Below are 17,824 nucleotides of genomic sequence, written 5' to 3'. Positions count from 1 at the left end.
CGGATACTAAGTAGTATTGATGCCTCTGTTGAATTGATAATTCTAAGTAGTAAAAGATACTCAAGATCACAATAATAACGAAGAACACAAATATAATGTAAAAGCTACTAAGTTATCATGAGACACAAGATATTACGTGGTTCGACTTTCGTCTACGTCCACGGGGTAACGAGTGATTGTTTTGTATTAAGTTATGGTGGTTACAAATATCTTAAATGCTTCCCAGAGTAATAGAGAGAACTCAAGTTGAAGTAAATACTTGAGTTCTAAACATTAAAGAGATATAAGCTTAAGACTAGATCTCCTCCTAAATATTGAATGCCCTTTGTTTGTTGGTGAAGCTCGGTATTTATAGCCACTTATGCTCCAGGTATATCTTTGATGTCTTTGGATCCATCATTTCCTGATATACCTTCCGTACAAATGGTACCTTCGTTAACCGTGTGCTTTCTCCAGTCAAACTCTGCCACCTCAGCTGACCCACATTCCTTTGGGAACTTCCCAGCCTCAGTACAGATTGTACCTTCGTTCACCGCTAGCCTTCGCCATTAAGGTTCCGCCACATCACCTCTCTCCACGTGCTTTGGTTATGCATGTAGATAAGAGATTTGTTCATTTAATGCTGATTAGACATGGCATCTACCTCTGTCCCTTCGCCAGCTGCCTCTCTCTATACTAGGCTTTATTTCTTCTATCTTGGTCGTCGAGGTATCCCTTCTTGGGATGAGATAAAGTAGATATGCATAGGTATCCTCTGCTACTTGGGTTCTTCTATATAGGGAGGGTTATACAGTTAACTTGTGTGCGTCCACTAAGATCGTGACACGTTCTCTACAGAATATTGGTATTCATAGTTTGCCCTTTTTCTTTCATATTCTAGCGTTTGGTAGGATTGGAAGAAAAACTCCCATAACGCCGCCATTTTTGCACGTACCGATTGGGTGGTCCCCACATGACCTTTCATGCAATAGCTTCCCCTTGAATTTCGGGACATCCAAATTTTTGGATTCTCCAACCGCCTATAAGAAGGTAATAAAGACAAGGAATTTTCATTAACTCCTTTTTTCCCCTCGAACTGTCGCTCTCTATCTCTTTCGTGGAGATCTTCTTCCGCTGTCAACTGTTGATCTTCCTTTCGATTAGCCATGGCTCCAGTTCAGCACACGATCATCACTTACAAGTAAGTAACATTTCTGCTTCTTTACTGTTTGTTTGGATTTTCATCATGGATTCGCCTTTCTTCGACTTTGGTTAATTGTCATTGAACAAAATTGAGGTTCTTGGATGTTTGCATGCGATATTTGAAACTTTTGTTGTGTTCTCCGTATTGTTTGAGAACCTGGGTTTGCTTCTTTTCGTGTTTTTCCATTATGAATGTATCATGATTGCTCCATGTCTGCAAGATTTTGAATGTGTTAATAGAACATGTTTTTCACTTCTATGGGAGGACGAAATTGTTTCTCTTGGTTGGTTTTTTCTAAACCCATGCCCAAAGTACTATCATTTTTGCCCCAACCAAGCTTTTGGGTCGACTGTAATTTCAGTCCTCCATTGTTGATTGAATGTTCTTCATGCTGGTGTTAGGGATCATGGGACTTCCGAAGAAGCCTACGCGGAAGGAACAGAGACCCTCTTCTTCTAATGATCCACCTCCGCTGATGGATCATCCTGATGCTACACCATCTCCACCTCCTGAGGTACCTGCTGGTATTGACAATGCTGTGGATCCTGAGGTTGCTGCGGGCCCTGAGGTTAAAGAGGTTGCTGTTGAGGATATTCCTCCTCCTCCACCTCATTATGAGCTTCAAAGGCTGCATATACGTGACAAACATAGCTATGCTCACTTATCTTCAGCTGAGATCACCAAGTATTTTCGCCTCCATAAGTTTGATATCTCCTTTGTCGATGGCCAAGATGTTCTTACTGAGTCTATGATCCGGAGCTTCCCTTATGATGAGAATACCCTCCTGATTATTGTTGGGCAGTTAGCCGCAGGTATGCTCCTTCCCTTGTTTAGTAGAAAGGATCATTTCTACTATGATGTTTTGTCTTCTAGGGATGCCCAGCGAACAAGACTCAGGTCCGAGGGGTCATGAAGTATACTGGTAATTTCTGGCGCTTCCTTCGTGAGTGCTGGTACCGTAGTAAGGGAAAGACTACCTTGAAGTCTTATGACCCTTTTGCTGTTGGGAGGTCTAAGAAAGAAGATTATACTCTTGACAATTTCAATACCACCTATGCTGATGCCATCCAGAGAAGTAACCTTCTTCCTTGGTGTGTCGGTCCCCGTCGTATCCATGTTAATGCTAAGCGTCTTAGGGAGGGCAATAGCCTTTGCTTATTGTAGGAGACTGACAAGACTGGTCTGACTACCATTCCTTACACTGCTAAGATTTCCTTACCTAAGCCTGAACGTTTTCGTCTTCACCATGATGATTGTTGGGCTCGTACTCCCCTTCGTGTGGTGGGTTCCTGGGCCTACGATTTTACTACCGCATATCCCAACATCCCTCGTACAACTCTTTCCTTTCCTGAGAAGTATGATGGGTATCAGCCTTAGGTTTTCAACCCTGCTGCTTCTCATGAGGTGGCCCTCGCTTCTCTCAGAGGTTTTTTATTTATTATTTGCTTTGTAAACTTTATTCGGTATTCTGATGGATCTTTTTTTTGTAGTGTGCCCCTGTTTATTCTGCTGGAACTGCCTCTGGTTCTGCTGCTAGGACTTCTCCGGGTTCTGCTGGCAACTCCGTAGCTTCTAGGAATGGGAAGAGAAAGGTTTCGGTTGAAGCTGGTACACCAACACCTGCGGAGGTAAGGATTATAACCATACCTTTGTACTTGTAGGTCTCCTGGTATTTTTCCCTAATCTTTGGCTCGTGCATGTGTTTTTCTACAGTCCTCCAAGAGAAAGGCAAGTTGAAGGCTGTGATTGATCTTGAGGAATACGATAAGGATCCTAAGGCTGTTGCTGAAGAACAGGTTGACGAAGATATGGAGGACATTGAGGATACTGGTCTTAGCCCTCATCTGGACGATATTGAGGAAGATTTTTCCAAGAATAGCCCCAGTCTTATCCGTGCCGGCTCTGTGGAGGGTGAAAACCTTCCAGTTGGTGGTGATGCTCCGTTGGAGACCCCGGTTAGTGTTGAAGTTCCTACTTCTTCTTTGTTACCAAAGGTGCCTTCTTTTTTTTTCCCCTGGTGATTTGGAACATGTTATCTCGGCTACTGGTGTTGTAGTGGTATCTTCCTAGAGTCTTCCATCCTCTCCTGCTACTTCTCTCCAATCGAGTGGTTCGTTTGCGAAGGGTGTTACTCCGGTGGTGAGGGTTAGTAGATCATACTCGCAGTCGAAGAAGAAGGTTGTGATTTCACTGGGTAACTCTCCTTCAATGCTACACCCACCTCATTAGGGAGTGCTCAGTCTGTTTTTACTGCCCCTGTTAGCAAGGTTGTTGGACCTCCACCTTCATCACCAGATTGGACCGTACTGGGCAATATTCCTTCTGCTGTATGGCCTTAGGTTGTGCTCAAGCTTTATCTTCGGTTCCCAGTTCGTCCACCATGCCATCTCTTCGTCGTGGTGAAGGTTCAGTACCCATGCCCCATGCTCGCTCCCAAGCGATTGGTGGAGTCGTTGATGAGTCTGAGAAGGGTAAGCTTCCTGAGAGCTTGACCATTGGAAATTCTGACGATGCTAACCTTGAAGCAATTCTGCGGGATTCAAAGGGTCCCTTTTCTATTGATTTTGATCGTCACCAACTAGATGGTTCTTTGGAGGTAGTTTCTCAGTTAGACGTTATGTCTGCTCAATATCGTGTGGCTAAGGATATGTTCTTTGACCCGGATTGCATTTTCTCTAGTCAGAGCTTTGGTGAAATCTGCAAGGGTAGCATCCAATAGATGGAGGCCTTTATGGACATCTACGCTGATTTCCTTCTTCGTCTTTCGTTATTCTTATTAAGTGGTTCTTACCTTATTGTTTTATGCTTTGTTTTAGAACCCCCGTCTGTTCTTATGCTCCATTGTTTACATCTTTGTAAGCAGATTGACGTTGGTTGCACTTTGTTCAAGTTTTATAGGGCTAAATATACTCACTTGAGTGCCTTGTTGGAGAGTCCTCGCCAAGATCATGCCCTTTACTGGGTGCAACAATCTTCTTCTAGTGATGCTGATTCTGCTGCTAAGATATCTTTTCTAGAGGATGACATGAGGAAAACTCAGAGATCCTTGGAGGTTTGTTTGTTAGCCCTTGATAGAGCTAATAATGATGCGAGGGATGCTGAGGATGGTCGCAAAGCTGCTGATACCGCTCTTGTTGCCCAATCTTCGAAAGCCATAGGTTCGTTTCTTCTTTACCTTAGACTTGTATTCAATTTTGATTAATAGTATAGTCCTGAGACATCCTACGCCAGTCAGCTGGTGGCTCTGATGTGCTTAAACACCTCCCGGAACAAGTAACCAAGTTATCCTCTGAAGGTAAACTCTGCTACTTGGGTTCTTCTGTATAGCGAGGGTTATACAGTTAACTTGTGTCCGACCACTAAGATCGTGACACGTGCTTTGTAGAATATTGGTATTCACAGTTTGCCCCTTTTCTTTCATATTCTACCGTTTGGTAGGATTGAAGAAAAACTCCCATAACGCCGCCATTTTTGCATGTACCTACTGGGTGGTCCCCACATGACCTTTCATGCAATAGCTTCCCCTTGAATTTCGGGACATACAAATTTTTGGATTCTCCAGCCGTCTATAAGAAGGGAATAAAGAGAAGGAATTTTCATTAACTCTTTTTTCCCCTCGAACTGTCGCTCTCTATCTCTTTCGTGGAGATTTTCTTCCGCTGTCAACTGTTGATCTTCCTTTCGATTCACCAAGGCTCCAGTTCAGCACACGATCATCACTTACAAGTAAGTAACATTTCTGCTTCTTCTCTGTTTGTTTGGATTTTAATCATGGATTCGCCTTGCTTCGAATTTGGATAATTGTCATTGAACACCATTGAGGTTCTTGGATATCTACATGCGATATTTGAAGCTTTTGCTGTGTTCTCCGTATTTTTTGAGAACCTGGGTTTGCTTATTTTTGTGTTTATTCATTATAATGTATCATGATTGCTCCATGTCTGCGAGATTTTGAATGTGTTAATATACCATGTTTTTCACTTATTTGGGAGGACGAAATTGTTTCCCTTGGTTGGTTTTTGCTAAACCCGTGCCCAAAGTACTATCATTTTTTCCCCAACCAATCTTTTGGGTCGACTGTAATTTCAGTCCGCCATTGTTGATTGAATGTTCTTCCTGCTGGTGTTAGGGATCATGAGACGTCCGAAGAAGCCTACGCTGAAGGAACGAAGACCCTCTTCGTCTACTGATCCACCTCCGCTGATGTATCATCCTGATGCTACACCATCTCCACCTCCTGAGGTACTTGCTGGTACTGAAAATGATGTGGATCTTGAGGTTGATGCGTCCCTTGAAGTTGAAGAGGTTGCTGCTGAGGATCTTCCTCCTCCTCCACCTCATTATGAGCTTCAAAGGCTACAGCTACGTGACAAATATAGCTATGCTCACTTGTATTTAGCTGAGATCACCAAGTCTTTTCGCCTACATAAGTTTGATATCTCCTTTGTCGATGGCCAAGATGTTCTTACTGAGTCTATGATCCGGAGCTTCCCTTATAATGAGAATACCCTCCTGATTAGTGTTGGCCAGGTGGTCGCAGGTATGCTCCTTCCTTTGTTTAGTAGAAATGATCCTTTCTACTATAACGTTTTGTCTTCTAGGGATGACCCAGCAAACAAGACTTAGGTCCGAGGGGTCATGAAGTATACTGGTAATTTCTGGTGCGTCCTTCGTGAGTGCTGGTACCGTAGTAAGGGAGATACTACCTTGAAGTATGTGACCCTTTTGCTGCTGGGAGGTCTAAGCAAGAGGATTATACTCTTGCCAAATTCAATACCACCTATGATGATTCCATCCAGAGAAGTAACGTTCTTCTTTGGTGTGTCGGTCCCCGTCGTATCCATGTTACTGCTAAGCAGCTTAGGGAGGGCAATAGCCTTTGCTTATTGGAGGAGATTGACAAAACTGGTCAGACTACCATTCCTTACACTGCTAGCTTCCCTTGCCAAAGCCTGACCGTCTCCGTCTTGACCATGATGATCGCTGGGCTCGTACTCCCCTTCGTCTGGTGGGTCCCTAGGCCAACGGTTTTACTACCGCAGATCCCAACATCCCTCGTACAACTCTTTTCTGGCCTGAGAAGTATGATGGGTATCAGTCTTTGGTTTTCAACCCTGCTGCTTCTCATGAGGTAGCCTTCGCTTTTTTTCAGAGGTTTTTCAGTTTATTCTTTGCTTAGTAACCTTTGTTCGGTATTCTGATGGATAATGTTGTTTTATAGTCTGCCCCTGCTTCTTCTGCTGGAACTGCCCCTGGTTCTGCTGGCAACTCCGTAGCTACTAGGACTAGGAAGAGAAAGGCTTCGGTTGAAGCTGGTACACCAACACCTACGGAGGTAAGGATTATAACCATACCTTTGTGACTGTAGGTCTCCTGGTATCTTCCCCTAATCCTTGGGTTGCGCATGTGTTTTTCTACATTCTTCCAAGAGAAATGGAAAGTTGAAGGCTGTGATTTATCTTGAGGAACCCGATGAGGATCCTCAGGCTGTTGCTCGATAACAGGTTGAAGAAAATATGGAGGACATTGAGGATACTGGCCTTAGCCTTCATATGGACGATATTGAGGAAGATTTTTCCAAGAATAGCCCCAGTTCTATCCGTGCCTGCTCTGTGGAGGGTGAAAACCTTCCAGTTGGTGGTGATGCTCCGTTGGTGACCTCGGTTAGTGTTCAAGTTCCGACTTCTGCTTTGTTACCAAAGGTTCCTTCGTTTTCTGCCCCTGGTGATTTGCAACCTGTTGTCTCGGCTACTACTGGTTCTGTAGTGGTATCTTCCAAGATTCTTCCATGCTTTCCTGCTACTTCGCTCCAATCGAGTGATTCGTTTTCGAAGGGTGTTACTCAGGTGGTGAGGGTTAGTAGCTCATACTCGCAGTCGAAGAAGAAGGTTGTGCTAGCTTCTCCTTCAATGCTACGCCCGCCTCATTAGGGAGCGCTTAGTATGTTTCTACTACCCCTGTTGGCAAGGTTGTTGGACCTCCAACTTCGTCACCAGATTGGAACGTACTGGGAAATCTTCCTTCTACTGATGATATGGGCTTAGGTGGTGCTCAAGCTTTGTCTTCGGTTCCTATTTCATCCACCATGCCATGTCTTCGTCGTGGTGAGGGTTCAGTAACCGTGCCCCATGATCCCTCTCAAGCGAGTGGTGGAGTTGTTGCTGAGTCTGAGAAGGGTAAGCTTCCTGAGAGCTTGATCCTTGGGAGTTCTGACGATGCTATCCTTGAAGCCATTCTGCGGGATTCAAAGGGTCCCTTTTCTGCTGAGGTTAATCGTCACCAACTGGATGGTTCTTTGGAGGTAGCTTCTCAGTTAGATGTTATGTCTGCTCAATATCGTGTGGCTAAGGATCTATTTTTTGACCCGGATTTCCTTCGCTCTAGTCAGAGCTTTGGTGAAATCCGCAGGGTATCATCCAAGATATTGAGGCTTTTATGGACACCTACGTTGATTTCCTTCCTCGTTTTTCGTTGTTCTCAGTAAGTGGTTTTTACCTTTGTTTTATGCTTTGTTTTAGAACCTCCGTTTATTCTTATGCTCCGTTGTTTACAACTTTGTAAGAAGATCGACGTTGGTTGCACTTTTTCAAGTTTTATAGGGCTAAATGTACTCAATTGAGTGCCTTGTTGGAGCGTACTCGCCAAGATCATGCCATTGCATGGGCGCAACAATCTTTTTCTAGTGGTGCTGATTCTGCTGCTAAGATATCTCTGCTAGAGGATGACCTGAGGAAAACTCATAGATCCTTGGAGGCTTGTTTTTAGCCCTTGATAGAGCCAATAATGCTACGAGAGATGATGAGGATGGTCGCAAAACTGCTGATACCGTTCTTGCTGCTGAATCTTCCAAAGACATAGGTTTGTTTCTTCTTTCCCATAAACTTGTCTTCAATTTTGGTTAATAGTATAGTCGTGAGACATCCTACGCCTGTCAGATGGTGGCTCTGATGAGCTTAGACACCTCCGGGAACAAGTAGCCAAGTTATCCTCCGATGTTTGGTATTGTCAGAAGAAATCGGACAGGCTGATGAACGTGACCGTTCATAACGAGGCCCAAATTTCTCTATAATCTGCTCATAATGCAGATCTTGTGAAGTTGATGGCTTCGCTCCGCAAAGAATGTGACAAAGCCCTCATTTTGAAGAAAAATGATGATATTTCCTTAGTTGAAAATTGTCTCTCATCTCAAGAAATCATTCGCAAAAAGTATCATGTGGATTTCGAAGATGCATGCGCTTCCTTAGCTAAGGTTACCGCAGAACGTAATGTCTTGTCTTCTGAGGTATGTTTTCTTAAGAACAAACTTGTTGAGGCCGGATCCGTGCCTTCTTCCATGACCCATGCATCTTTGGTCAAGAGATTGGAAGAGTTAGAGAGTGTGTACCAGGTTTTATCCTCTGAGAATGCGTCACTCCGGATTGATGTTGAGGATCTCCGGACTGAACGAGATACCCTTGTAGAAGACCTTGATACTTTTGAAGTGGACCTGAATGAGGCCCAGCATAGTTTAGAAGAATCCCTCAGTCATGCTGGAGGTAGCTTAGGGTTTCTTCATACTGCAATAATCTTTGTATTTATTATTTCCTTCGCTTTTACTTATCCCTGTTGAACTGAAGGGACATGTGGGGACCACCTAATCGGTACTGAAGGGAAATGTGGGGAGGTATCTTAGGGTCAATTCCCTTGTAATTGGGCAGGTCTCCAGGAACAACTTGTAGGTGCTAATGCTAAGATCAATCATCTCGAGGGTCAGATATCTTCATTAGAGACATCTCGCCAATTTGATGTTGTTGCTAAGTTTAAAGCTGAGGAACTTCAACAGGCCAATGACCAGCTTAGTGCTCAGATGACAAAGCATCGTCAGAAATCTGCTTAGGATCTGACGACTCAGTCCTCCCAAATGAAGGCGCAGTTTGAAAAGTCGACCATCGATTATATTAATGATGCCTTTGCTGAAGCCGAACTCCAAGCTGAGGGAGTAGTATTTCCTCATCTCCCTTACCCTTGATCATGTCGCATCCGGCTTTGTTTAAGTAAACTCCTTGTTATTTTATGTCCTCAGCTGAAGCTTCTTTTCTAGCTTTGATGTCTCTCTTTTTCGAAAGAATGCTCTGTGAGCTTTTGAACCTTTGTTATCTGCAACTTTTTAAGATATGTTAGACATATTTTGGTAAAATTGTTATTTCACTTATGTTGTTGCATGAATATTTTGTTTTTAGACCTGTTGTCTTTTTATATCGCACAATCAAGTTATCACAAAGTGCTAAGGTATGTTTAAACTTTGGTGGAACATTCATCATCCTACCTAAGTATCCTTTGGACAGAAGGTATCGTGGTGGCGAGGGTTCCTACGTGGTCAATATTTTTCCTGTAACTTTATGTGTTCAGCGCGAAGACTGCTTTACTTCGACAAGGTATCTCTACAGGGGATATCTTACTTTTTCTTATTGCCTCATGAAGGGAGTTATTGCTCCGAGGATCCGAGTATTGACATATGCGCAGTTATGTCTTGCCTTGTCTCATCGTCAATCCTGACGGAGGGTGTTTATTCTAACCCGATTGTGTTTAATCAAAACTAACTTTCTTTTTAGTAAAAAATTTCATTCATTGATTAGTAAGGTTTATAATACCTTTGATCAGGGATAGAACATGGTAGGATAATGCCCGTTCCTTTCTTCTCCTGAGTGATCACCATTCTCTTACGGGTAGTACTTCTTTAGATACATTGCATTCCAGGGATGTTGTAATACTTCACCTTTGGGGGTCCTTAGATAATAAGACCATTTTCCGGCAATGTCGTGTATGATGTAGGGTCCGTCCCACGTAGGAGCCAACTTGCCCCATTAATTCTTCCTTTGATATGGTGGTATTTGACGCAATACGTATTCCTCGACCACAAAGTTTCTATGGATGACCCGCTTGTTGTATTCCCGAGCTAGCCTTCGTTGATAGTTTACCATCTTTTACAAAGCTACCTCCCGTCTTTCTTCAAGGGAGTCCAGCCTTTCTAACATCAAGTATGTTGTTAGGTTCTTCTCACATGCCTCCGTTTTTGTTGTTGGAAGTATTATCTCTGTTGGGATGACTGCTTCAGCTCCATAGGTTAGCAAGAATGGTGTTTCTCCCGTTGCTGACCTTGTTGTAGTTCGATAAGCCCATAGGACGTTGTGTGATTGTTCGCACCACCTGTTCTTGTATGCTCCTAACTTCTTCTTCAAGTTCATTGCTATAGTTTTGTTTGTGGCCTCCGCTAGTCCGTTGCTCTTAGGATATATAGGAGAGGACTTGTTCTTCTGAATGTTGAAAGTATCAAACAACATGTCGATATTTTTTCATTGCAATTGTTTGCCATTGTCTGAAACTATGGCGGTTGGAATCCCGAACCTGCATATGATTTTCTCAAACTAGAATTTAAAGAAATCCGTGTCCCTGATTATTGCTAAAGTCTTTGCTTTAACCCACTTGGTGAAATAATACGTAGCCACGATGAGGTATTTTGTTTTCGAGGTTCCCTCTATCAAGGGTCCAACAATATCAACCCCGCATTTGACAAATGGCCAAGGGCTGATGACTGAGTTAATCTCCGTTGCTGGTGCTTTGATCTTTCTGGCGAAACGTTGGCATCTTTCACATCGCTTAGCCTCGTTCTTTGAATCTTCGTCCATGCTTAGCCAGTAGTATCCTTGCATTTTGGCTTTGATCGCCAAGGATCTTCTTCCGTTGTGGTTTCCTGCGTCTGCGCTGTGTATATTGTGGAGTATTTTCCTCCCTTCGGTTCGTGAGAGGCACCGCATTAGAGGTCCGAGAAATGACCTCCTATACAGTATTCCATCACGAAGGCTGTACATTGCTGCTTTTAATTCGAGCTTCCTTAACATCGGTTGGTAAGGTACCTTCGTCGAGGTATTGGTGAATTGGAATCCTCTAATCATCTTCCGCTTCGTCTTCGTTGCCTTCTTCTGACATGGATTGGTCTTTGTCAAACTCTTCGTCTTCGTTATCTGATTCTCTTACTTCTTCGTATTCTTTTTCTTTTTCTACTTCTCTCATGGCTCGAGTTTGAACGTCCAGAGCCTCCTCAGCGCCTGACATCGATCCTTCTATTGAAGGTTCATATATCCTTCCAATTTGTACAGCTGTGGCATTTCTGTCCCTTAGCATTGATGATATGAATTCCAAGGAATCAGCGTGTATGTTATATTTTCGACAGACATGTATGAACGTTAAGCTGCTGATTTTTGACGCATGCTCCTGAGCTAACCTTAGGTACGTAGATAGCACTGGATCCAAAGTTTGGTATTTGAGATTAATTTTTCTAATGACCAACTGTGAGTCACTAGTCAAACGATCATCTGATAATCCTAGCTCCCGTGCCAAGCGTAGACCATATATGACCGCCTCGTACTCTGTGATGTTATTGGTGTATTGTCCAAATTTTAATCTGAACGCATAGATGAGTCGGTCTCTGGTAGGGGTTGTTATTAAAATTCATATGCTTGAACCTTCTCCATTGGAGGAGCCATCTACGGATATCTCCCATCTTCGTGAATTCTGAGGTTTCGAGAGATCTTCTGGTTCTTGCTTGTCTTTTTCCATTCCGGGGATGTCGTCTATCTCTGCTTCGTCACTGAGAGGTATATCTGCCAGAAAGTCCGCCAAGATCTGCGATTTCTTATCCTTTCTGGTTTCAAAGATTATGTGAAACTGTTTGATCATGGCATTCCATTTTGCCACCCTTCCAATTTTCTCCGTGCTATCGAGGATTTTCCCTATCTGAGCCTTCATGAAGACTCGAATGGTATGTGCGTCAAAATATATCCTTAGTTTTTGTGTTTCCACTACTAAGGAGTATATAAGTTGTTCCACCCTGGTGTCGTTACGCTCCGCTGAACTGAGTGTCTTTCTGATGTAATAGATGGGTTTTTCTCCTTTCCCTTGGTCTCATATCAATACTGCGCCTACAGCGTAGTTTGTTGTTGCTAATTACAAGTTAAGTATTTCACCTGGCTCCGGCTTTACGGGTACTGAAACCAAGTATTCCTTGATTTTTTGGAGGTCTTGCTCGCACTCCGTGGTCCACATGAACCTGCTTCATTTCCTCAGTGTGTCGAAGAATGCCTTGCATTTGTCCGATGACCTCGCTATGAGTCTTCCCATGGAGGCTAAGATTCCATTTAGCTTTTGTACTTCTTTTAGCGTTTTTGGAGATGGCATCTCCATTATTTCTCTGACCCTTTCAGTGTCCACTTCTATTCCTTGCTTAGTTACCAAGTGTTAGAGCATTGCTCGGTCGACCTCGCATGTGTTTCTATCTCAAGCATGTTTGTCAATGTTAGTGATCAAAACTATAAGTCTTGATTTCCAGTCTATTGTAGCTAAGTCTCGGACTATGATAGAAAAGTCTAGTTGAGCTCAAGGACTTCATGCGATTCATCATACAATAAGAAGAACTACTCAAGGAACCGGTGGAACTTCTCGACAAAAAGGTATGTGAAGACTTGAACTTATCTATCACTCAAAAGTCTATCTACTCTATCTCCTAATCTTTGAGACAAGAAGTCGTATGCTATATATATAGACTTGAATTATACACATTTGGTATTTCGAGCCGAGTATACCTCGTCTATATATATCTCGAAATATGTGTTGGTAAGCTTTTCGCTTCGATCAAGTTTATCTTTACCTAGTGACGAAAGTCATGATATGTTTCAATCACTTTGAAAATTGCTTTGACGAGAAATGGTGTAACAACTATATAATGTCCTCTAAGAATGTTTCAATGATTGAAATGAGAGTTTAGATTACATAACCAATGGTGGACATAAACATTGTTGTGGAAACACATTTATGTATAAGTCCTATTCCTTGAACAAAAGTTTACGAACTTTATTCATCAAGAGAAACCGGAGAATGGCGTGAGCCAAGTCCTCGATCTCAGTCCGCAAACTGCCGAATTTCTCATCCCGGGAAATTCTGCTGGAGTTGACGAACTAGCTGCGTCCACGAACCCAGTCCGCGAACCGGTGGAAAGTCTTTGCCGAGATTTTCTGCTGGAGTTTATAAACTCTACCGGTTGCTTAAGTCCGCGAACCTAGTCTTCGAACTTGAGAAAGGTTGTATATCTGAAGATGATTTGTGAACTTAAACTTATAAAGACTAAGGAATGCAGTTTGCAAACCGTGGCTATAAAGTTCATGAACCGATTCGAGTGAATCAAATCATCTTTGCTTCAATTGTGTCTTGTGTAGTACATAATATTTCCTTGTAATTGAACAACTCTCTAACTAGTTCATTTGAGTCATTTGAACTAGTTATGGTGAAGAAGAACATGGTTGATATGAGATGCTCATATGGCTAACCTTTTGGTTGACTATTATTGAACCAACAAGTGCATATGTTTGGGTACGGTTAACAAACCTAGAAACGTGTGTTGTCAAGTGTCTATAACAAGCTAAGTTTTCGATCTAACGGCTGAGAAATATTAGCTTGAATCTAAATCAGGTTTTCATCTAACGGTGGATATTGTTTGCTTTGTAACCAAGGCAAAACCCTGATTTGAAAGACTATATATAGGAGACATCTACTATTGTGCAAAACTATTCCCCACACCTTACGTGTGATACTAGTTTGCATACTAGAGTTGATTCTCCTTTAACCTTCTGGTTTTCTTTTCTCAAACCGGGTTAAACGACTTAAAGACTTCATTGAGATTGTGAAGCCAGAACGATACTACTTTTATCGTAGTTGTGTGATATGATCTTGCATCTTCTATCGTACGAGTACAATCTTGATTGGATTGATATTTGATATCTCCGGTAGGCAAGATATAAAAAGTAATCACAAACACCTTCGTTTCATCGTTTGTGATTCCACAACATCTTGTTTCGCTACCATACGATTAAGATTGTTGTGAGGTGATTGATTAATCTAGGTTGTTCTTCGGGAATATAAGATCGTATTATCAATCGGTTCATGTTCACCTTGATTATTATCAAAAGACGGAACAAAACCTTTAGGGTTTATCTGTGGGAGACAGAGTAATCCTTTGGTAGACTTGTTTGTGGGAGACAGATTTGTTTATTGTTAAAGCCTGCGATTTTGGATCGTAGCAACTCTTAGTTGTGGGTGAGATCAGCTAAGGGAATCAAGTGCGTAGTATCCTGTTGGGACCAGAGGCGTAGGAGCATAACTGTACCTTGGATCAGTGGGAGATTGATTGGGGTTCAACTACAGTCCAGTCTGAAATTAGCTTGGAGTAGGCTAGTGTTTGTAGCGGCTTAATACAGTGTGTGTTCAATCTGGACTAAGTCCCGGGGTTTTTCTGCATATTCGGTTTCCTCGTTAACAAAATTTCTGGTGTCTGTGTTATTTCAATTTCCGCATTATATTGTTTTATCTTTATAATTGAAATAATATAGGTTGTGCGTTTGAATCATTCAATTGGAAATCCGATCTTTGGTTGTTGATTGATATTGATTGATCCTTGGATATTGGTCTTTGGTACCATCCAAGTTATTCCTTGTATTTGTTTAGAGCTCGCAGTCTTGCTTGAGTAAATCAAATCAAGAGAGAGATATAAACTCGTTGATGTACTTTTAATTGATTGAGTCTTGTTGATTCTCTTAAAAGTATATTCGAGTTTGTCCATACAGATTGCTAAGCAAAATATTGGGTGGTGTTATTAGATGCCCGCTTTTTCAATTGGTATCAGAGCAGGAAAACACGTTTAAGACCTCAAAAGTCTGTGTTTGTAGCGATATGACTCTATGGATAAGGGTAGTATCTCTGATAAACGCGTCACCAGAAATAAAAGTTCTGTCTCGTCTATTTCTATTAAATATAAAGACTCGTCAATCTCGAATATAGACGAACCTTGTGTTCTGACAAGACAGACAAACACTGACATGTGTGATTCTGATTACCCTTCAAAAGAGACAATCTATATCAATGAAACATCTGAAGAGAGTGAATTGATTCTAAATCTTGCTAGAATCCAAGATGATAGATTTAATCGGTTGAACACCATGTCAATGTTCTTCTTAGTGTAATAAGAGACTGGAAATTCAAGGAAAATACTGAAGATCATACTTCACGTATGACTCTTGAGGCTAGCCTGAAAAAGGATGCCTTGGAAATTGAACATCACTGGAGTAAACCAGCTATTCAAGGATACTCTAAGCAGTCTAATATACCAAGTACTTCTGCTACGACTGAAAATGTCCCTAAACCAGAAGTAACATCAGAATCCCTTCCTGTAAGAAATGATGTGATTGTGTCTTCCTCTAAACAAGGAATATCCACACCATATGGGAGGAAGAAGTCTCCTAACAATGGTTGTAAAACTATTTCTCCCGATCACCTCGTTGATCAGAAAATATGCCTCTTTTGTGATTCAAAAGGACATGCTGAACGAGAGAGAAAATCCAGGTTGAATGACAAATCTATTGCTCTCTTCAACACACCTTAGATTTTATTATTGAAGGTGTAACTGACATTCGCATGTCTACACCAATTGGTTTTAGTACTCTCCCTGTGTTCTATACCAGAAAGGTCAGTTCAAGATGTTCCTCAAATGTTCAAAGGAGAGACAGTCTTCCTAAATCATTTCATCAAAGAAGAGGTCATAAATCTTCTTATGATAGAAAGGGAAATGCTGTTGTTCTCGATGTGAAAAAGGAACCAGAATAAAAAAGCAAGGATGGCGAAGACAATCTAAAAATGATAATGGAAGGATATAAAGAGATCATTAACAGGTTGTCGAATTTCCCTAGTCAAGCTACTACAGGTAAAAATAAAAACTATGCATCTTACTTTGATGATAGCAAATTTTATGATAAATTTTTACATCATAATCGTTTTCCCTCAAGACTTTTGAAAAAAAGAGTCAACCGTAATCTACGGTCGTTTGATGAGCTCAAGGCTCATACTTGTGCTAATTAATCACAAGGGGGAATCTCATTCACAAAAATCCTGGTTGAGTGAGATATTGTCAGGTGTACTTGATGGCAAAGTGTTTTCTGATTCTCTAAACTATTTTCTTATCGTCTTTAGCTGGAGTATCAATCACAAACATTTTTGCATAAGTATATTTTTTTTGTTGCTTTGTTTGTTTTATTCTTTTGGGTAATGTTGTACTCAAACGGATACCTGTTCTGGCCCGAGTCAACGGTTCTAAGAAACCTTAGAATATCTTCCCCAAGAATAAATATTCGACCTCTTGGTTACAAGTCACGTACGTGTACTCCAGGTTGGATTTTGGGTTTTTTAAGAATGTCTTCCTCCTCATCTTGCTACGGTGGTTTTGCAAAAGGATTCCTTGACAAAGAGATTGTTGTTGATTCTAAGAGGAAAAGAACAATTATAGACAAAGGTTATCCTAATGCTTCATGTTTCTTTGCATATGATCATGAAGATGCTGAGAAGGATGATATGATTTCTGCTGAAGTTGTTCATGACTTTCTTAAGTACTTTGGGGAAGCAAAACAATAGATCGTTGGTACTCTAAAAGGTCTTGATAAGTTGAAAACTGAGTTGGAAAAGGTTGTCTCTGACTTGGTCTCATAAAACATCAAATCAATGATCTTCGTAAAGAGAATCATCTCTCCGATGATACAATGGTAGTTGTTGATCACAAGCTCAAAGACCCTATGACTCGTGAGGATTCTGAACCGTCCATATGATCTTAGTTCGTGTTAGGTCATATCAATGGAGTCTGTTTTTCTTTAGATTGTTGATTTTTTGTTGCGTAGTATGTCTTGTTTTTGGCTTAGTTGGAAGAATAACTAGTGCTTGAATAGCAATGATTGTGACTACACATAGCTATTATTTTTCATCTTCTTGTTCTTTTTTAGGTTTATTGGTTTAAATTCTAAAAACATTTGGAGGATGATGTTTTTGCAGTATTAATCTTTATGATTTTTTATATTGCAATTTGTTATGGGATATGTATGGTTGCGTCCGTGAACTTGAAGGTCCCATATATTGTCAAAAGTAAAGTCGTTCATGAATTGGTATTCACTATTGATTAAAGGATGAATAGACTTTTGACAAATACAAAAGTTAAGCCTATATTGTCAATTCTTTGACGGAAGATAGGTTAAAATCTTTTGTTTTCAAGGATTATGTTTATTAATGTTGTTATGAATATAATGATGGAAGATAGAATGAATCCTTGTGTATTCCACAATAAAGATCTTTATTGATCCATATCCTATGTATTATTGTGAGGCTCCGTAATGTGTCTTATGTTGAGCACGATACAACGAAGTTGATTATTTTATGATTGACTTTGTCGGTTGTTTCGTGAGGTATGTTATGTCGAGCATTTTGAACTAAATTAATCATCTCTTTTGGTTATTTAGTTATTGCTCCGTAAGTTCTCTTATGTCGAGCAAAACAATTGACAATTAAATTGATTACTTTTGTGATTAGTTTGATTGTATATTTCAATTAGATTAATTATGGGTTCTCTTGTGATTAGTCTAGTTGAGTATTCATATATTCCATAAGCCTTTGTGTTGAGTATATGAACGACTATCCTAATCATTGTCTAATGGTTATGTTAGTCATATGTTCCGTAAGTTTTCGTATGTTGAGCATAATCAATTAAGTTGATCACCTTGTGTGTTTAATTTTATTGTG

The sequence above is a fragment of the Papaver somniferum genome, unplaced genomic scaffold, assembly GCF_003573695.1.
Source record: "Papaver somniferum cultivar HN1 unplaced genomic scaffold, ASM357369v1 unplaced-scaffold_32, whole genome shotgun sequence".
Classification (NCBI taxonomy): domain Eukaryota; kingdom Viridiplantae; phylum Streptophyta; class Magnoliopsida; order Ranunculales; family Papaveraceae; genus Papaver; species Papaver somniferum.
The sequence above is the reverse complement of the archived record's forward strand: the minus strand, read 5'-3'. Positions refer to the sequence as shown.